Source organism: Pelophylax lessonae, assembly GCF_965119305.1.
Source record: "Pelophylax lessonae genome assembly, chromosome: 1".
Taxonomy (NCBI): domain Eukaryota; kingdom Metazoa; phylum Chordata; class Amphibia; order Anura; family Ranidae; genus Pelophylax; species Pelophylax lessonae.
In genome coordinates, this window is record NC_138768.1 from 742269007 (window position 1) to 742278901 (window position 9895).

Consider the following 9895-nt stretch of genomic DNA (forward strand, 5'->3'; position numbering starts at 1 on the left):
GGCTTGGACACAATATCTCCTTACTTAATCAAAACAAAGTGACCATGTAAAGGGGGCTCACTCGATGCCCACTCTGCCAGTTCTCCTCCACTGCTCCTTTCCACCAGAAACCACACTAAAATTCAAAGTTGGTTGTGCTTTAATGCTAGAGGGAACCGTGTCATCACTCCCTCAATCATGCTCAGGCCTAGCACCTGGCTAACACTTTGGCTAGATCCCCTCACAGAGGGCTTTGGGTATGGTGGCACATGCGAGTGCTGGGATACCAAATTTGGAGAGAAGTTTCAATTAGGCAGGACACAATCAAAATAATTCACTATAGACCAACATTTAACCCAAGTATATAATAGACATAGCCACGCAACTAAAGGCCAAAAAAAAAGCGTGATTTGGATGGCTGTCAAAACATGAAGTTGGAAGACATGGGCAACAATATTTTTGTATCAGGCACCAAGTGTGTGTAAATTGACCCTGTCACTAACATTCAGAACCAAGATAAACCCGTAAACAAAGACAGTTCTGTACTTAACAGTCAACACCGCTTATTCAGCGAAAATGGCCCAGTCAAATGCCACTGGAAAATGACAAGTGTTCCATCTACCCAGCCCTTCACACCCTTACAAGAGACCATAGGATTTGGGAGGCCAGCACGAGGAACCAGTGGGCTGTGGAGACCCTGTTTGAAGAGTCCGTTTTTCCCAAGGAAAAAAATAAATAAAAATGCATATTCTGTCTAACTGAATCAGGAGATATGTACCTCACGACAGGATACAGAGAGGAGGGCAAGTCTCCAAACTGCGTTTTAGAGAGGAAAATGCTCTGCCCCCCTGTGTTAGCCATTACAAAGCATTGGTGGCTTTAAATGGGCAATGAAGGGGCAACACTACAACTAAGCTGGAGATTTAATTTACAATTTGTGGACACTACATTCTCATCCCTATGTTTTAGTATGGAGCATTAAAAATACAGCCTGCTGCACCTTTGGTCTGGTTTCCATCAAACTACAGATATACCACATAGGAAAACATGAGCCGTGAATGAAGCCTAAACCATTTGGTCTCACAGCCTCATTTAACTTTAATTTATCATATTTTCACTGCTGGAAAGAACCTGAAACCAAAGTGAATAAAGTGATTGCTCTGGAACACAGATCACCCAAAAATCCACTTCCATGCTATGCATGTGCCAGTTTCTACTTTAGATACTTTGACTCCAAGGCTCCATTCACACATATGCAACATGGGAACATGTGATACAACATGGAAGTGTGCCATGGCTTCATTCATTAAAAAGCAGACCTTCACCCTCATGTACACTGCAACTAAAAAAGTGTTTTTACAAACTTTCTGCCTCTTAACACCCCACTGTAAGCCTTTGTGTCCCATGCATACAAGGGTGACTGGAACAAGGAGCATGCATGCGCAGAAATCTGAATGCAACAAATTTGTGCTCAGGAGTAGTGGCAGTCGGTCCATAAGGGGCAGCGACCCCCCCCTCCGCAAAATTTTGAAAGCAATTCATAGAACAATTTGTTTGTAAATAAATAAAACTATTTTTAACATCGTAAAGTTATAAAAGGTAATTATGATTTATTTAAAAATAAATTGTGTGCAGTGTACTGCAGGCCGCTGGACTAATACCCCCTTTCACTTTAGCAATTTAAAACTCGCCATCACGTCACTTTTGGTTTCAAGTCCCGGCCAATCAGGAGGCTGAATAGAAAACAGAAGCCATCGGGTATCAGGAGAGCTGTGACAGCCCAGGGTGGAGGCTCCGTTTGCAGGTAAGTATCTGGAGGGGTTTGTGTGTAACCCCCAAAAAAAATTCTCATCACCAGCCGCCACTGCTCAGGAGAGAAACACCTGGGTAGAACACCCCAACACACCTAAACACCACATTTAGAGCTTAAGGCCCCTTTCACACTAGCGGACTGTTCAGATCCGCCTGTCAGTTTTTCAGGCGCATCTGAACGGATGCCCCATGCGTCTCTATAGGGCATCGGATGTCAGCGGAGACATGTACGCTGCCATCCGATCCGTCAAATCTAGACGGATGGAAACCCTATTTTCCACCCCGCCAGCGGATCAGATGAGAATGGACAGGCAGTCCGTTCTCATCCTATTCCCCCATAGAGAACAGCGGGGACCTGACAGCTCTGTCTCCTCACGGAGCAGAGACAGAGCTGCAATCCGCCTGCTCAGCTGGGGATTGATCCCCCGCTGAGAAAAAGAGTCCACGACGAACTCCCATGTGTGACAAGGGCCTAAGTGTTCATTTTAATAGCAAGAATAAATTTATATTCTGGCCTAAGAAAAGCGGTTTTATGTGCATTCATGTAATGCTGCTTTTCTTCTGCCAGGGAAAGGCATTCAGAAGAGCTGAGCAAACACGCAGTCTGCATGAGAGGCCTAGCGGAAGTGGTCTTCACCTGCCCCTTTCCACTTAGTAATGGATACTTTAAGGACTTTGTCGCTCCCCTCAGATGTGCTGATGAGCCCTGCATTAACTTCATCAAGCAGCTGCTTTAACCACTTCAGCCTCTGTATGTTTCAGAGTTTAAGTTGTTATACCAGGATAATGCCTTCAGCAAATTAGCCGCTGGATCGATTTTACAGGTAGCGGGAGTGTGGGCCCCCCTTTCCTCATAATCGGGGAGTACAGGAATGCAACCACCTGAACGTAAGAAGGATCACTGATCGGATTGTCCCTGATCATCTCTAAGGTCTATGAAACTGGAAGTGATGAGTATTTAACCACTTCTGGTTTCGCTTAATGTTAACAGGCCATTACTGGCTTAGGAAAGTATTAGATTAAACCAATCTTGGGTCTGATCCAATGCTTTTAAGGGCAGAGAAGAGTTCTGGGGTCTAAGACCCCAAAGTACCTCTCACTGTACATGCTATGTTTTTTTTAAAGTGCCCCTGTCCTCACACATACATAAACCGGATGTGAGGTTTTAAACAATCAGAGCGAGAGCACCAGGCATGTAACTCTAAACTGGTAACCTGTAAAGGCTTTTAAAGAGTGTTGGATAATTAAGTGCCAGTTCACTCTAGTGCAATGCCAGACATCACATGTGATTTGCACCGCATTGCTGTGCAGGTCACATGCAGTGTCTGTACAATGCAATTTCAGCCATACAAACTGTATAGCTGAAATCACATCACATTTGCACCAAAAGGGTGCAGCACCCTCTGATTCACACTGCATGGGTGTTCTCACCTATGTGATCTGATTCCTGCACCATTTCACAGTTCGCACTGCGATCCAATCTGGGGGGGGGGTGTCAATATCTTTACATTGACACCCCCAGCGATTCACAGTTCAGTGTAAACCACTGTGCGATTCTGGTGCAATGCAGGATTCAGCACTGATTCACAGGGTTTCCCACATCGCACCAGTGTGAACTGGGAATTAACACATTGTTCCACGGCCATGCAGTTTTAAAGCATTGCATCTCTGTTATCCATTTACTCATAACATGTTTAACCCAAACTATAGTTTATTATGTTTGTCTGCACAAAAATCTCACTTAAGTATTTTTCTCCAAAAACTTGCATTAAAAAAAAGCTGCACAAGTACTGTGACAAAATTGCAACATCCACCATTTTATTCTCTAGGGCAGGGATTACCAAACTATGGCCCTGCAGCTGTTGCAGAACTACACATCCCATGAGGCATTGTAAAACTGACATTCACAGACATGACTAGGCATGATGGGAATCCTGAACAACTGGAGGGCCATAGTTTGGGAATCCCTGCTCTAGGGCACCTGCTTTGGGTGCGTTTTAAGTAATTTTCTAGCAGAAAAAAAGAGTTTCTAAGTTTTTCCACACCTATATGTATAAACCTATCCAAGACCAACAGCAAACCAGTATTATTACAGAGCCACCTGGCTTCTGCTATGTAAAAGCAGAGCCATGCAGCTCACTGGGCTACGGATAGGAACACAAGGCTAGTCATGGCCCCGGGAGTGTGACCCCCGTCCACTGTTCTATTACAGTCACAGCACTATGGCAGCTTCTAGTGTTCGCTACAAACTGGGGCTGTCTGCACACCATGCATACTCTAAGGTAGCCGCACTAGCACACTCCGCCGCACAGTGATTAGCAGACTCTTCCACACCCTACAAAGAAACCGCACCGACTCACCTCGCGCTCAGTAAGGAAAGAGAGAGCGACTTCCGCCCACTGTCTGATAAAGGAAACGAAGTATCGCGAGAGTTCACGCATGACACGAGGTCGCTGTGCTGGTCATGTGATGAGCTGTGTTGTAGAAGAGCAGTGATTGGGTGGGTGGTGTCCCCCTCCTCAGCACGCTGTGTCAGGATTGGGTTGTGTTGTCCTGAGTTTAGAGTGTTCAGTTGTCCTCAATGTGTGTGTATTGTTATTCACATCACAGTGTGTCCCATTTGGTCAGTACCACCACCAGCACAAGCCATTTAAGTGGATGGAGTTACTCTTAGACCCCGAGGCAAACAATAGGCTTTTTTTTGTGGCTCAGTACATCTCCTCCTGCATTTGGTGTCAGGCTGCACTGTATGATACTGGAAATAGCATTATGGGATAGCAGACAGGATTTCTTATACCATTACTAATATTGCAATTAAAACTTTAATGAGACACCACACAACTTTTAGGTTGGAAAATTTTTAGGCTACGTTCACATGTGGGTGTAGCGGATCAGGGCAGAATCACCGTGATTCTGCCCGCGATCCGGAAATCATTGCAAATCGCGGGACGCCTGTGCAATGCCTGTGATTTGCAATTGCACCCCAAACGCTGTGCGGAATCACGGTAACATCACGCATGACGCCCAAAAAAGGTACTAGAGCTTCTTTTGTGCGTCATGCGTCCCGGGAATCTGTTTGCGCGATGTTACCACGATTCGGCAGGCGTAAATCGCGGCAACATCGCATAGCGTTTGGGGTGTCAGTCCAAATCACAGATGTCCCGCGATTTGCAATGATTTTTAGATCGCGGGCAGAATCGCATTGATTCTGCCCGTGCTTTGCTGCGCCCACATGTGAACGTAGCCTGAGGGCCGGTTCACACTCTTGCGAGTGCGGCGATCGCATGTAATATCGGAGCGCACTGCTCCTTCATTACATGCGATCGGATGTGCGGTGCGAATTCAGCCATACACTTTGTATGGCTGAAATTCGCACTGCACCCGCACAAAATACGCACATGACCCTTTTTTCCATCCGCATCAGGATCGGATCGCACAGTGGTTCACACTTGTGTGATACGATCCTGTGCGAACTGTAAAGATCGCACTGCGATATGCGATCAAACTGGGGGTGTCGTTAACATTTCATTGACACCCCCTGCGTATCGCATATGGCAGTGTGAACTGCCAGATGTGCGTTTGCAATGCAGGAACAGGCTGCAAACTCGCAGCCTTCCCGCATCGCACAAGTGTGAACCGGGACTTAGCCTCCGTTCATATGTAGGCGTTTTGGGGAGTTTTTCTGCTCTAGGATCAGCTCTCAAAACGCCCAACAAGACAAATCCTATTCATTTCAATGGCCCCTGTTCACATCTGAGCGTTTTGACGCTGTAAGCAAAACGCCCAACACTCAAAAAAGTACATGAGCTTCTTTTTGGGCAGATTACAGGCGTTTTCCATTGGTCTCTATTCAATCAAAAAACGCCTGCCCAAAAAAAGCCTGTAAAAACGCGCGAAAACGCTACGCTCAGGTGTGAATGTAGCCTAAAGGCCGTGGCTGTTTATTATTTGTTTATTCAAAACAAACGTAATAAAAACTTCAACACATTATAATATATAATATACTGAAACAACCCGGCCACTAGGACCCAGGTTGTGCAATAAACAAATTCAACTTCAATAAATTTATCCAATGCATAAGTTACAAACTTAACTTGCCATCAACAAGAAACATATAAAATATTGTCCCCCTTTGCATCACACAAAGGTCACCCTACAAATAATAATACTGGCTGCGACAAACAAGGGGAGGGAGGGGAACACCACAGCTCCGTTCCAATGAGGCGGCTGAGCCCTAGCTGCGGAGAGCTCCCTTAAATAGCCCTAAACCCGGGGTTCTGGACAGAACTGGCTTACATTTAGGCAGGATTTTTCTGACCTAATCTCCCCAGATAGCGCAAAAAAAAAGGCAGCCCACGAACTAGCTCACAGTCTACTCTATCTATTCCAACATTTAGGAGCCTGGAAATATCGAGAATCAGGAGGGATGCATTGGATACTGGACATTAGGTGAGCGACTAGTGTCAGGGGATTACATATTTACATAGTAGGTGAGGTTGAATAAAGACAATAGTCCATCCAGTTCAACCTGTGTAGGTGTGTGTGGCTGTAATCATCTCACATACCCCTGAATGTTCTGATCCTTGAGATGTACGTCTAAGAGTCTTTTGAAAGCCACCATACTTCCCGCAGAAACCACCTCTTGTGGTAGAGAATTCCACAATCTTGTAGCCCTCACAGTAAAGAACCCCCCACGTTGCCTGAGGTTAAAACGCTTCTCCTCTAATCGCATTGTATGCCCTCGAGTCCTCATGCAATCCCTTCGACTGAACAGCTTTTTTTCTAAGCTGAGATCCCCATTGAGATATTTGTAAATTGCTATCATGTCCCCCCTCAGGCGTCTCTTCTCCAGGGAGAATAAATCAAGCGATTGCAGACGCTATTCCTCCAATCCCCTAATCAGTTTAGTTGCCCTTCTCTGGACTCTCTCCAGCTCCAACACATCCCTCCTGAGGACTGGCGACCAGAACTGGACAGAATACTCCAGATGCGGTCGGACCAGAGTTTTATAAAGTGCAAGGATTATAGTCTTATCTCTGGAATACATCCCCTTCTTTATGCATGCTAATATTCTGTTGGCTTTGGCAGCTGCCGCTTGACATTGCATGCTATTGCCTAATCTATCATCAACCAAGATAGATTAGGGGATGATACTAGAGAACTCCCAGATTCCATAGACCTTTTACCAACAAACAACCAGCCAGTGCTAGATACCATTCTAAAGAATATGCTAGTATCCCTAAGGAGCTCCTTGCATTCAGATATGATGTCCTGTGTACATACTGTTGATTTGGCTCAGAATTACAATCTGTCTCTTCCAGAGTTGAACACATACTGTAGAAACAAATTTGGGAGAATATGCGTCCACTATAAATGATCTGGTATAAGATGCCAATTACAGTCATGAAGAGGATATGGAGAAGATAAAGGCCAAACTAGCAGACTGGAGGATAGATCTAGAAGGAACAATGTCAAAATCATGGGGATCCCTAAATCTGTTCAGCAGCATGAGCTTCAGCAATATGCAGCTCAACTATTTGGCTCACTTATGCCAGACCTGCCTGCAATGGATATCACAGTGAATAGAATTCACCGTCTACCCAAACCCTCTTACCTTTCTGATAGTGTACCCAGAGATGTTATTTTAAGGCTTCATTTCTTCCATGTCAAAGAGAGATTGATGGCGTTATCGCGAAGCAAGGAACAGTTCCCTGCTCCCTACTCAGAGCTACAATTCTTTGCCGATTTGTCACAATACACACTCCAAAAAAACACAAAAACTTAAACACTATATCTAAAACGCTAAGAAATCATAAAATTACCTATAAATTGGGATTCCCAACTAAACTTATTGTGACCAAGAATGGTACAGACCACATAGTGGACTCTGTGGATAAGGCAATGGCTCTTTTGAAGACGTGGGGTATAATCCCTGAGACCCCGACCCACCCTAGTCAACCGAGAAGCCCACGTGGAGTAGATTCTGGATGGCGTACAGTAACAGCCAAAAATGCTCGCTCTCACATGTAGACATCCAGTGGGTATGAATAGACACCCTAGTCCCTGCATAGGAGGATTTCCTCTAATCTGAACTTTGGTTCCCCCCAACTACATTCATTAGTGACCATGCGTCACACCCAACCTAACCCCATTATAGCCCGGCAACTTGCCGTGGTTGAAGGTTATATATGTTACGTTAATCTTTGTTTACTTTTGTCTACAGTTAGAATTCTTTCTTTTTGCTTTTCCGCACCTGGATGCAGCAGCACATCATTGTCGCAAGACCGTGAATTGGGCCCACAAACAGAATTCATCTCTGAGGAGCACCCCAAGCTGACCGCAGTGAGTGATACTACCGCACCATACACTGAGCACCTTCACTTCTCCAATCCAAAATGGCAGTGAACTTTCTTAATATTAATTCTAAGGCCTGAACCACCATGCAATACTCAGCTCTCTATGGAGAGAGGCCATGCAACGAAAATGTGACCGACTATACATGCAAGAGACACACTTTAGCAGTTTAGCACCCCCTAATTGCACTCATCTTAAATTCCCATTCATCTATACAGCAAATGCAGATGGGAAAAAAAGGAGGTAATGGTGGCTAAAAAAGACTCGGTGACATAAGGCGGTGACAGACCCTCAAGGGCACTATATAATATTGGTGTGTGATATCAACTCAACCACTTATACGGTGGTGAACGTGTACGCCCGCAATACCAACCAAATTAGCTTTTTCCAAAAGATCATGAGGAAAATCTGTTAGACACGGCAAGGCTCGTTGCTACTGTGTGGGGATTTCAATGCGATCCCTGACCCATCCCTTAACTCCACATCTAAGACTAAAAGGCCTCCACCATCACTAAAGACTGTAATTAAAAGCTATGATCTATATGACACCTGGAAATGCATCAATGCCAACGAGAGGGATTACAACTTTTTTTCCAATAGTCATATAAATCATATAGCAGTATTGATCTATTCCTCATGGATAAATGATTATTGCTTAAGACTAAATCTTGCGTCATTAACAATATCACTTGGCCGGATCATGTCTCAGTTGGAGCAGGGGTAGGTGATTGTCCCGCCAGTGGAAACACGTATATCTGGAGGGCCAACCCAAAACTTTTTCAGGATGCATCGACCAAGGCTAATGTAGAACAGCAGATACAGGACTTCTTTGAACGGAACCTTGGGTCAGTTGACGATCCATTTGTCGTGTGGAATGCCCACAAAGCATTCGTTCGAGGCATTCTCATACAACATGGAGCATGAACAAAAAGGTTGAGGCAGTGGCAAATCCAGGATCTAACATCCCAAATCAATACTCTTGATAACCAAAATAAATGACATCCCTCTCAAAAATTGGTAGACCTACTAACAAAAACCCGCAATGACCTTAGACTTCTATTTTTGGAGGACTTTGAAAAATCCTCCAGGAGACTCAAGATGGCGTATTACGCCAGTGGTAACAGAACAGGGAAACTACTAGCTAAGGGCCTCAAAGGCCATAGACACAAAACCCAAATCCCCTACATATCCAAACAAACACACCAAACTGATTCATCCTCAATCCATTGCAGATGCTTTTAGCCATTACTATGGCTCATTGTATGATTTAAAGAACGACCCCAACATCCCACAGCCCACCCCAGACTTAATTACAGCTTTTCTCACGCCACTTAAACTTCCTAAACTTTCAAATGAACATCTTGAAATTCTTAATTCTCCAATAACTATACCTGAAATAAAACTTATTATAACTTCACTGCCCAAAAACAAATCTCCGGGTCCAGACGTATTCTTATACTACAAAACATTTCACACTATTCTTAGCCCTCACTTACAGACGATCTTTGGTCCTGCCGCTGCTTTTTCCTCATTCCCTTCAGAGGTGCTTAAAGCCATGATTGTAGCATTGCCTAAGCCGGGGAAGGAACCAACCATGCCGCAGAATTTTCGCCCCATATTGTTGCTTAATAGCGATCTCAAAATGTATGCTAAGCTGCTGGCCACTCGACTTGTTGATATACTGCCAACTCTTATTCACACAGACCAAACAGGTTTTACAAAAGGACGCCACTAGACATCTTGTAAATTT